This window comes from Micromys minutus (genome assembly GCF_963924665.1).
Source record: "Micromys minutus genome assembly, chromosome: 18".
NCBI classification, from domain to species: domain Eukaryota; kingdom Metazoa; phylum Chordata; class Mammalia; order Rodentia; family Muridae; genus Micromys; species Micromys minutus.
Genome location: NC_137953.1, coordinates 38,092,848 through 38,105,268, shown reverse-complemented (window position 1 = coordinate 38,105,268; position 12,421 = coordinate 38,092,848). Strand labels below are relative to the sequence as shown.

The window sequence follows — 12,421 nt, the reverse complement described above, 5'->3', positions numbered from 1 at the left end:
CTTGTCTAAGAAATGAGGCTGGCACTGCATGAGAAGATGCGGCTGTCTATGGAACAGGGAGGAGCAGAGATCCCAGAGATCGCTTTCTGTCTCCCAGGGATAAAGGATTAAGAACTAAAAATTTGAGCTTCATGGCTGACAAACTCTTTAGATTTTTGTGATTTGGATTCCACCTAATCCTGATGCAGAAAGACCACAGTGTATGCTACACCACTGCAGTCTCATCAGCAACGGACTACTGATACGATGGACGTCTCCCAATATAAAGAAACTAAAAAGTTCATAGAAACACTGTAACACAATGGATTGCTCAACTGTTTGTGGCAATGCTGGTATAAACACACCTGCTGTGTTGCGAGTCACAGAAGTAATCAGTACAACTATTTAAATAATACTAGCTAATGAAAACCAATGACTGTGCTACTGTTTAATATCGTTACCGTGCGATCTGCTTTACTGTTACTTTGGAGTGTACTCCTGTCTATAAAATCTTACAGGAAGACAGTATGCACATTCTCCCCACCACAGCCTCACACAGCATTTGCCACATCTCCTGATTGCATCAGGAGGCCATGGGGTGTGACCGCCTGCGCCATGCAGGTTTGGGTGAGTGTACTCTGGGACATGAATGCTGGATGAAACTGCTGAGTGACTCATTTCTCAGAAAATCTCCCTGTTGTTAAGTAATTCATGATCGTACCGTCCCTAATAGTGGGAAGTTTCAAAGATAAAGAAAAATAGGTGCTTCAGAGATTTATAGTTAGAAGAAGTCTGGGTTCTTGAGTCCTCTTTAGTATATTTAAGGACTCTTTAAGAAGCTGGGGGAAGAGATGACTTTCTTAAGTTAGATCCAGAGCTCTGTGTGTAGGTGAATCATCAACATTCCTTATGGTCACTGAGTTGTTAATCTATTATTGTGATTATTATAATTGCTCACAAAAAGTCATCCTCAACCTTCAGAACGGAGATGAGATTTCAGGATCTCAACAGAAAAAACTGTTTTATAGATGCACATGCATATGTACATATATACATGTATATGCACACATATATACATATATGTGTAAGTTTATGTGTCAGAAAGTCTCATTATACAACCCATGATGGTCTTAAACTTTGGATCTGCCTGACTCTGTTTCCTGAGTGCTGATATTACAGGCAATCATTATGCCATAGTTATTTTTCTTCTTATGTTTTTAAATTCTCTTCCACTTTATTTATTTAAATTTTACTACACTTACTTATTTTGTGTTTATATGGAGGCCACCAGGGTACACATCAGACAATTTTCAAGAGTCAGTTTTCTTCTTCCACTCTATTTGTTTGGGAGATTAAACTCAGGTCAGCAGGTGTGGCAGCAACTGTCATTACCTGCTGAGTCATCTCTTTGGCTCCTTGTATGTCTCTTTGTGAGACAGGGTCTTGCTGTGTAGCCCAGGGTGAGCTACAACTCCCAGTCCTCCAGTCTTAATCTCTGAAGTAAAACATCTTTGCACTGGAGTCACAGGCACAGGCACCTCAGTAGTATATGGAGCATACTCGGAAGAATATACAGAAAATCGAGAAGATAAAATATTGTCCAGCAAGACTAGGGCTTCTCTGCTTCTGCCTTCATAACTTTATCAGAGGATTTACCAAGCCGTTTTCCATGGATTATTAGATATTGAAAGCATCTGCTCTAAAAGATGTGGCCACAAATCAAGATTATCTCAAAAAGGAAAAGCAACTAACCCTCAGCCACAGGATAGCTACTCTTTTGTGTTGTTATGTGGGAGTAGAAGAAAACCGTGCTTGTCCATTTGGAGAACGATGTGTTTATTGTAGGACTCAGAGCCATGTGTTCAAAGGAATCAGATTTAACACTGTATGCAGCAATCATTCTTTGTACAAACCCCTTTGAGAATCAGAAGTTGAATGGTGATACAAACTTTTCAAGGAAGGATCGATAAATAGTCACAGTAAATAGAATTATTTGTAGGCATTGCTGGTATGTATGTATATATATATATATATATATATATAGTTTTAACATTTTATAATAAGTTCTTAGCAAATTTTTAAGCTGAAGCTGTGAAGTGTGTAACATTGCAGAGTACCCAGGATGTAAGGACCACAAAATCTTTCAAATCTGGGAAGCATCTTGGACACTGCTTTTTGGAGAATCATTTCAAGATTCTGGAAAGTTCCCAAGGTGGTGTGTTCCCGCACATGCTTCTGAGTCCTGTTTTTCTCTAGAAGGCACCATGGGTAGCTATGGTTCTTTCATAACCAAAGAGCCGCAGTGCCACTGAGTTTAAGACAAATGATCCTTGCCCTGACATCAATAGATAACATTCATTCTTAGGTAAAACACGGAAACTTTGAGATATTTCCTTACTTCTCCATCCACATTTGCTTGCTTATTTTAAACATTGGGTGCAGCCTTTAATTCTACTGTAAAGCACACAGTCTGAAAGGTTCACTGGTTTCCCAATGAAAATACTGCTCCTGGCATCTTTCCTCCAGCCTGGGTCAGCCCTGGGGACACTGTTTTTGACCCACATTGTTAGGCCCTATTGCTCTTGCCCTTGGTTTTGAAGCTGTCATCCTTCAAGGAGTACCTAATTTCCCCTCTGTTTTCCTAATCACCCTGGCAACAAAATAGCCAGTCACGACCCAACCCTGAGAAGTAGAGTTGCCAAACCTCTAAGAAGCTTCCTCATTTCAGTCTCAATTTAAAGTCAGTGAATGACCTCTATGAACTTAGGGGATCCTGTATGGCCAGGACCAGAGAATTTGGACTAGAATGGAGTCATTGATCACAGCCAGATATAAAGTCAATCTCTCTTAATTCACAGAGTGAGCCGCTCAGATGTTCTACAGGCAACATCTTCACAAGTCCCTGGATCACCCTTATCAACACAGCATAAATTTACAAAGGGAAGAAGGCTTACTATGGGCAGGGCCATTCAGTCTTTGTTAAATACACTGGATTTAAACCATTCCTATTGCTATGAGAAAAATGAAAAACTGAGTAATTTATAGATAGACACTTATTTTACTTCCACTGTGGAGGATGAGAAGTCTGAGACTGAAGCTCTGAGTTAGTTTTCTGGGGAGAGCTTCTTTCTCTCTCTCTCTCTCTCTCTCTCTCTCTCTCTCTCTCTCTCTCTCTCTCTCCCTCCCTTCCTTCCCTCCCTCCCTCCCGCCAGCCTTCCCTCTCTCCCTTCCTCCCTCTCTCTCTCTCTTCTCTCTCTCTCTCTCTCTCTCTCTCTCTCTCTCTCTCTCTCTCTCTCTCTCTCCTCCATTTGTTTACATCTCAAGTGATATCCCACCTCCTGGTTACCCCTCCACAAGCCCCCATCCCACAACTTCCATCTCCTTCCTCCCCTTTGCCTCCATGAGGGTGCTCCCCAGCCCACCCTCTTCTGCCTCCCTCCAGCATCTTCCTATGCTGGAGCATCAAACTTCCATAGGACCAAGGGCCTCCCTTCCCATTGATATAGACAAGGCCATCCTCTGCTACATATGTATCTGGAGCCACGGGTCCCTCTCTGTACACTCCTTGGTTGGTGATCTAGTCCCTGGGAGCACTGGGTGATCTGGCCAGCTGATGGTTGTTGTTGTCATTGTTCTTGGGTTTTTTTTTTTTTTTTTTGAATGAAAATAATATTTTTTATCAGATAGTTTTTAAAATTTACATTTCAAATGTTATCCCCTTTCCTGGTTTCCCCTCCAGAACCCCCCTATCCAATTCTTCTCCCGAGGGTTCTCCCCCTCCTACCCACACATCTCCTCCCACCTCCCTTCCCTGACATTCCCCTACACTGGACCATTGAACCTTGAAAGTACCAAGGGCTTCTCTTCTTATTGTTGCTCAACAAGGCCATCCTCAGCTACAAGTGCAACTGGAGCCATGGGTCCATCCATGTGTACTCTTTGGATGATGGTTTAGTTCCTGGGAGTTCTGGAGGATCTGGTTAGTTGATATGGTTGTTCTTATGGGGTTGCAAACCACTTCAGCTCCTTCAGTCCTTTTTCTAACTGCTCTATTGGGGACCCCATTCTCAGTTCAGTGGTTGGCTGCAAGCATCCATCTCTGTATTTGTCAGGCTCTGGCAGAGTCTCTCAGGAGACATCTATATCAGGCTCCTGTCAGCATGCACTTCTTGGCATCCTCAATATTGTCTGGGTTTGGTGACTGTATATGGGCTGGATCTCCAGGCAGTCTCTGGATGGTCTTTCTTCAGTCTCTGCTCCACATTTTGTTTCTGAATTTCCTCCTGTATTTTGCTCCTCCTTCTAAGAAGAACTGAAGCATCCACACTTGGGTCTTCTTCTTGAGCTTCATGTAGTCTGTGAACTGTATCTTAGAGTATTACAAGTTTTTGGGCTAATATCCACTTATCAGTGAGTGAATATCATGTGTGTGTGTGTTTTTTTAATGTGACTAGGTTACCTCACTCAGGATTATATTTTCTAGTTCCATCCATTTGCCTAAGCATTTCATGAAATCATTGTTTTTAATAGCTTAGTTGTACTACATTCTGTAACTGTACCACATTTTCTGTATCCATTCCTCTGCTGAGGAAAATCTGGGTTCTTTCGAGCTTCTGGCTATTATAAATAAGGCTGCTATGAACATAGTGGAGCATGTGTTCTTATATGTCAGAGCATCTTTGGGTATATGTGCAGGAGTGGTATAGCTGGGTCCTCAGGTAGTACTATGTTTAGTTTTCTGAGGAACTGCCAGCTTGATTTCCAGAGTGGTTGTAACAGCTTGTAGTTCCACCATCAATGGAAGAGTGTTTCTCTTTCTCTACCTCTTGACCAGCATCTGCTGTCACCTGAGTTTTTGATCTTAGCCATTCTGACTGGTGTGAGGTGGAATCTCAGGGTCCTTTTGATTTGCATTTTCTTGATGACATAGGATGTTGAACATTTCTTTAGGTGCTTCTCTGCCATGGGAGATTCCTCAGTTGAAAATTCTCTGTTTATCTCTGTACCCCATTTTTAATATGGTTATTTAATTCTCTGGAGTCTTACTTTTTGAACTCTTTGTATATATTAGATATTAGCTGTTTATCAGATATAGGATTGGTAAAGATCTTTTTCCAATCTGTTGGTTGCCATTTTGTCTTATTGACAGTGTCCTTTGCCTTACAGAAGCTTTGCAATTTTATGAGGCCTTATTTGTTTATTCTTGATCTTAGAGCATAAGCCATTGGTGTTCTGCTCAGGAAAATTTCCCCTGTACCCGTGTTCAAGACAGAGAGAGCTTATTTCATTTGTCATTCTGATGCTTCATGTCATCTTCATTAGAGGGAAGATGGAAGGGTCATCCCATGGCTTAATCAGTTTCTTAGCACCCCCAATTCTTGATGCCATAATACTGGTAGTAAAATTTAACATGAATTTTGGATGACAAGTGAAGGTCATAGCAGCATCATAAATTGTTTAACAATTTAAAAATGTTGATGTTCTCTTTTTGAGAATGTGATCAATGTAGAAAACTTGAAAAAATAAAATATTGTAAATAGATTTAAAAATCTCTGTGGATTACCAGAGATAATAGCAGTTTGCACTCACTACTCATTCTAGATATTCCTCAGTCAGAGAAAGCATAAGAAAATGTATTACATTTACATAATGCAGTATGTAACCTAACTGTTAAAAATGACACTGGCAGGTGGGCAGAAGACACCAAGGGGCCTCCCTGAAGCATGGCCTGCCTGTACCACTACTGGTACCACTACAATGTGCAAGAATGTGATGAAGAGATAAGAGAGAAGGAAAAGCAAAAGGGTTTGAGAGCTATGAAGAGAGGCAATACTGAATACTTTGCCTAGCCATCTGAGGCCATGGTAAAGTTCTGGCTGATTCATCTGCTGAGGGCCATGTCTGGGTCCATGATCATGCAGCAATAGGAATCTGTGTTGATATCTATGACTCGTATTACCACCAAAGGCCATGAGGATGTCCCTGGTCTGGGCTCCTACCTGGACCATGTTGATGTCTAAGGTCTGTGCAGGGTTCACCCTTAACCTTGACAGCTGAAGTGCTTGGGAAAGTGGGCCCTACACCTTGACTGGGCTGCACAATAGAGCTGACCCTCTGGTAAAGACACAGATGAGAAAGCCCAAGGGCATGAGAGCAGGAGAGAGATGCTGCCCCTTACCTAGTGAGGGGTGAGCTAGCCTCGGCAATGCTGGAGACCTCTCCATGGTGGTGTGGGTATGGGATCATTGGCAGGTCCAGGTCCAGGGCTCTAAGTTGTCCCACCCCAACCTTTACCCCATTATGAATTGCTGGAACACATGAAGGGGCTGGTCCTGCATATCTAAAGTTGCATGATCTCTATGACACGGGGAAATAACAGGATATCTGAGAGGAGTCCCAGTGAGGGTCCAGTATGGATAGTGTAGAGAAAACCAGAGGCTTCAGACCAGCCCAATGACTCATTACAATGGACATTTGCAAGTAAAGCTGTGTGGGCAAAAGTGTACACAGTGGGGCACACTGTGACATATATACATTACAGCTGGCACAACAAGACTTTTAATGTCAATTGTTTTTTCATTCTTCTCATTTTGTGGGGAGGATGCAAAGAGCAGAGGGTTGGGAAAGGGATGGGATTAGGGTGCATGATGTAAGATTCACAAAGAATCAGTAAACAGTTTTACCAAAAGACATCTCGAAATTTTCAAGCAAATGGATTAAACTAGAAAAAATACCATCCGGAGTAAGGTAATTAAGATTCAGAAAGACAAATGTGATCAGTGCCTTGTTCAGTCATCATCACAGAGGTTTCCACTGGCAGCAGATGGGAGCTGATATGGAGACCCACAGTCAGACATTATGTAGACAGAGTCTAAATGTTAGATCGCCATTGGGTCTCTCCCCGCAGAGCTGGGTGAATCCAGTGGAAGAGCAGGTGGAAAGATGGTAGGAGTCAGAGAGGATGAAGGACACCAGGAAAACAAAGCCTACTGAATCAACCAACCAGGGCATGACTGCTTGGCCTCACAGTCTGAAGCAGCAAGCAAGGGACTTGTAGACGTCTACACTAGGTCCCCTGTATATGAATTTTTCCTTTTTCTTTCTCTTTTTTCTTGTTGGGACTCCTAACTGTGGGAGCATGTGTGTCTTTAGCTCACTGAAACTCTTTTTCTCCTGTTTGGTTGCGTTGTTTAGCCTCAGTGTGAGGGCTTTTCTATTGTCTTATTGTATCTTGTTTTATTGTGTTTGGTTTGTCTCTTGCAGGGACTGTTCTTATCTGAAGGGAGATGGCAGATAAATGTATCTGAGGGAGAAGGGAGGTGCTGAGGGAAGCTGAAAGGAGTGGAGGAAAAAAAAAACTATGGTTGGGGTTTATTATATTAGAGAAGAATCTATTTTCAATAAGAAATAACATTTAAATCATTATGGAACCCTAGATAGAAATCCAGGTAACACCCACCACTCTTTCTAGATACTTCTCACTTTGCATTGTGCTAGCCTTGCTGTATTCTACAAAAACAAAGTTCCAATATATCAGACATAGAAACATAATTTTACAAAACTGGGAAAAAAACATACATTCTTTCAGTATGCTGTGACTTTCTTTTTGTCTGCAGTGACAGCCATAAGAAGACCTTTCTGTGACTAGGAAAAGAGTTTGAAGTATCAAAATGAGTGAGACACATAAGAAAATCAAGCAATGAATAACAGTTACAGCATTCTTTCCATTCCACAAGAGATATCATCTGTTTTGGCAGGTGGCAAAGTTCAGGACACCCAAATACCAGGAAGTATGCTATAACACAAGAAAAGCACCCATATCACGCTGTGGAGTAAAATTATTGGGTTAAGTCAGTTACTAAGAGAATTTTATTTTACATCAGCACAAAACTGTAAATGGAACCAGGATGAAATAAATGCAGTGAGGTTTCTGAACTGTCCCACCACGGTGCCACTGACCCTTCACTGAACCCTAAAGGGAAGCCGGAATGGGCACAGATTCCAGGCAAGATCTTTCCAATTTGCTCATTGTTGGAGCCTATCTTGTGAGGGTTGTTGTAGAAACTCAAAAGAGCCTGGTACGCTGGTCGTCCCTGTGTGCTCAGCCCAGGCTTTTCTGCCCTGTAACATCATATCCCAGGCAGCATACTTGACAACACTTCCTATTTATTTGAAACTACTACAGATGCATGCTCTATTGCCTGATACAGGCCCAGGCACTGTACTAGTTGGCTGTCACTTTGAACAATCTTAATATAACTCTTTTATTTTGCATAGTTTTCTATCATTTTAGTGATAGCTCTCTTGTCTGTCTATCACACATACAGCGATGTAGATTTGATGACTCCGACTCTGGGCAGAGTGTAGGATTCATAATAGAAAAAGAAAATTCAACTCTAATTAGAAGATCTTCCTTTAGTGAGCTTGAGATAGTTATGTATATTATTTGAATACATTTTAAAAACTATTTGGCTGATTCCCATTCCATTATTTGTTCTGGTTATAAACTGTGGCAATGGAGATTAACTGCTTAGCATTTTACATATTTCATAAGTGTTGTTAAAGTCCAAAGAAGGATGATACTTCCACTTGAAATATGCTGGTACACATATTCTTCTCAGGCCTTTAGATAAATATATTTGTGAAGTTACCTGAAATTCTTATTCAACATTTGAAGATTAACAGAGATGAGTAATACACTCTTTCTGGTCATATTAACACTAGTCAATGGTCTGCACTGTAGGCTTCAGAGAACTTAGTAAAGAGATGGAATTTGTTTGCTATTGCTATGAAACAAATGACAGGCTCTGTGGTTTGAACAGTGCCTAGTTATTAGCTCATATTTCTGTGGGCCAGTACTTTGTGTTCTGCATGGCCAGAAACACTGCTTATCTTCCTGGCTTGATTTTGATTCTAAGCGGAGTCTGGAAGTCATCTTCCTGCCTCCCTGATGACTAAGAATTCTGTTTCTCAGCTGTAAGATTGAAGATTTCATTTCAAAATTGACTTAATTTTGACAGTTCCTTAGTATTATATGGTGTAACAATATCATAGTATCCCATTACCTTTTCTTATGACCCTCCCATTCCCCCTACTAGGCCTCCTCCTGTTTTCACATTTTATGCATGTGGTCACAGTTCATGATCACAGTGGCTATCTTGTATTTAGAGGCTACCATTTTATACTATTCGTCCCCACTGTCTCTATGGTCTTTCTTTACCCTCTTCCACGATGTCCCCTTGTCTTTGGAGCTGGTAGAGTAAATGGTATATTTAGGGCAGAGAACTTAGCAGTCTTTTGTCCTCAGTGCTCTCTGTGGATGAGTCTCTGATGGCTACCCACTGGTAAGTGAGATGAAACCCTCATTCTGCTATTTTTTTTGTCCACCTTTCACACTGCCCTCATAGACAGCCACTGTTCCATATTTAATTTATTCCAGGCTAGACTGAGTATGACTTTCAGGTGTCCTCTTTTCATCTACTAGGAAAAATATTTCTTTCTTCACGTATAAATTACTTAGGTCAGCTGTGCATTCCTGGCAGAATACCTTTAGCCTTGCTGAAGACACTCTTACTGGACAGACTGGGTTGTAGCCTATCCCTGAACAATGCTGGGGCATCATGATGCCATTCTTGATGGGATCTGGTGGATTTAGGGTGATATGCAACAGGGACACCCTTAAGTCCACATGGAATGGGGAGAAGGTTGGCAGAAAGCAAAATGGGATAAGGAAAGTTCAGAACTGGGAGGTTTGGGTATGTATTAAAGTAGGCATCTTCTCAGTGAACTATTTGAAAAATTAATTGTATCTACTGCTGCAAATATGGTCCCAAGATGTTTGAAGAGCCTAGGATCCTACAGGTGTAACTGCTAAGTCTAGACTTGAGAAACACAACCATACATGAAGTACAGTCAATAATTAATGCTTACTTTATCATAGTGAAAGCACCCACTGCTGACTTCTGTGTTTATTGGCCATTTTCTGTCTTTTCTGTGGACAAATTTCTATTCAAACATATCAATGAATATAATCATTGGCAAATATGTGCAATTTATTCTGCTCATATTCACCCTTTTATTCTCTCCGATTTTCATTCCATCTCATCTCTTTCTCCCCCTTTTACTATCAACTTCTCATCTATAATTTCAGCATCTTTTTCAAGACTACATTTATTAAGTAAAACAAAGTAACTTCAGAGATACTCCATTTGGCTCAGTTCCGACATGACCAATGTCCGTTTGCAGAAGAGAAGACTCCAAGGGAAGAAGGTGCTTTGTGGTGCAGGTGAGGAGACAGGGACAAAACCATTTCCCAGTAATGTAAAAGCAAGTGTCACACTGCCAGTGGGAATCAGTCGGCACAGGCAAAACTCAGTGTTTACTGAACAGGACTAGCACTAAGTAAGCACAGAACTGTGGGGAAGGAGAGAGCCAGAACGGCTGAAGGCCAGGTCCTCTCAATCACTTAGGGAACAATGTAGCCACGTCTCAGTCCTCAGGTGGTGACCCTCTCCTGGGCATGCTTTTCACAGTAAATCTGATCCTCTACAAAGAAATGGCCCTTTTGTTTCAAGTTGATGCCACAGTCGTGCACACGTAACATTCAGGGTGGCGACAATGTTCCCTCAGCTTCACAAACACACCAACAATGCCAGTTCCACATTTGTCACAGATGGGCAGCTTCTGAGCATTTCCAACAGACGCAGCCACTTTGGTGACTGGAGATTTAACACTTCTAAATCCTGATGGCTTGTTGGGATCCCCTTTCCCATCTGACTCTAAGATCTCCTGCAGAACCAGGAAGGATGTGGACTGTTTGGGGGGTTCATTTAACTCTTGCTTCTCCTGAAGCATCTTGTAAACTTCGGATTCCTTGTCAATGATAAGGCTGTCAGAGGAATGAGACTGAGGCGAGGGCCTGCTGTTTGCCTCTTTCCCACTGGCTGAGGTCTTTGACTCCACGGCATTGTTGAAGTTAGAGATGTTTTGAGACTGAGTAGAGGCTAGTTGGGTTGTTGTACTGGTTTGTGATGATCCGGGTGCCAGGAGCAGGTGAGGCAGTAAATGGCATAGCACTTCGGTTGTGAGCACTTTCCGACGCTAAATTCATCTTGTAGGGATGACGTTAAACCTCCTCCGTCACTAGAGGAGACCAGATCTTCTGTTCCGACCTGGACACTGTGAGCGTCATATTGTCTGCGCAGCCCTTGATTTTGTTCTGAGCTTCCAAGTGTGTCATGCTGCTGGTATCTTCCCCATCGATGGCTGTGATTAAATCTCCATTACACAAATTAGATACAGCAGCCTTGCTTCTGGGAGGGACCTGGGAAATGGCAAGAGGTTGCTAGAAGTCCTTGCCGCCCATGAGGTGGAAACCCCAGGGTCCCGAGCCCTGGAGAACAATCTGCTGGGTGGTCATCGCTAGGCACAATCGGAGGGGACAGATGGGTAAGGCACAGAACAGCATTACGTGCGGGGCTCCTGGAGCAGCTGTCCTAATTTCAGTATTTTTCTTTATGGCTGAATTTTAAAAGCTTTCCATTTTTTGGATACAAATTTCTTCTCTGATTTGTGAGTTGTAAATATTTTCTATCATTATGTGGTTATATTTTAGGTTATAGTGGCAAAAACATTTTTAGGCTTGATTAAGTCCAATTTGTTTTTATTTTTAGACATTTGTAATTCAGTGTTATGTCCAAGAATATGTTGTTTTATCCAGATCATGGAGATGTGCTCTTATGGTTTCTTCTAAGAACTTTATAGCTGTGGTTCTTGCATTTAGAGCCATGATTTATTAAGAGTTTTGGAACCATCTTAGCACCATTTTTGAAACTTATCGAGTTTTTATGAAAAAGAAAATATTAATATATTAATATATTTAAAGAAGTTCAAATAGGGCAGGAGGAGGCATAGCAGTCACAAGTATAAATTTGTGGTTATTTATTTTTCTATCATATATTACACTGTCGGCTAGTTTTTCTCTCCAAAGAGACTATCTTAGTCTTTATACCAATATGCCTGATCTATTGCTTCAAAGACATGTGATAAAATAATTTTGTAGAATAGATGGCTAATAAGCAGGACTCTTCTGATGAGACAATCAGTGGCTACGGCTCTGGGCAGACACTATTGTCAACACTGACAATTTTATTGAATTTGACTTGTTTGGAAACTGAGGGCTACTCAAACCTTAGGACATGTTAGCCACATGTTTTTTTTTTTTTTTTTTTTTTTTTTTTTTTTTTTTTGCAATGAGATACCATCTCAGAGAACATGACCTTTGGGTGAAGATCACCTTGGGACCTAGCATAGAAAATTTTAGGTATGTTTTCCACTCAGTATTACTACCCCCACCTTTCTGTGTCCTCTTTCCTTTGGTCTCCGTGTAAGCTCAGAATGGAGAAAGTTCTTTAATATTAGTTTGAGCCCAGTTGGATCCTCA

General features: G+C 41.4%; 1 pseudogene across 1 annotated transcript; it reads right to left on the bottom strand.

Moving 5' to 3' along the window:
- Positions 1-10,440: 10,440 nt before the first annotated feature.
- Positions 10,441-11,398, bottom strand: LOC308432214 (PDZ and LIM domain protein 1-like; annotated as a pseudogene). Its single transcript has one exon. The product of its transcript is annotated as a PDZ and LIM domain protein 1-like (transcript).
- Positions 11,399-12,421: the final 1,023 nt, after the last annotated feature.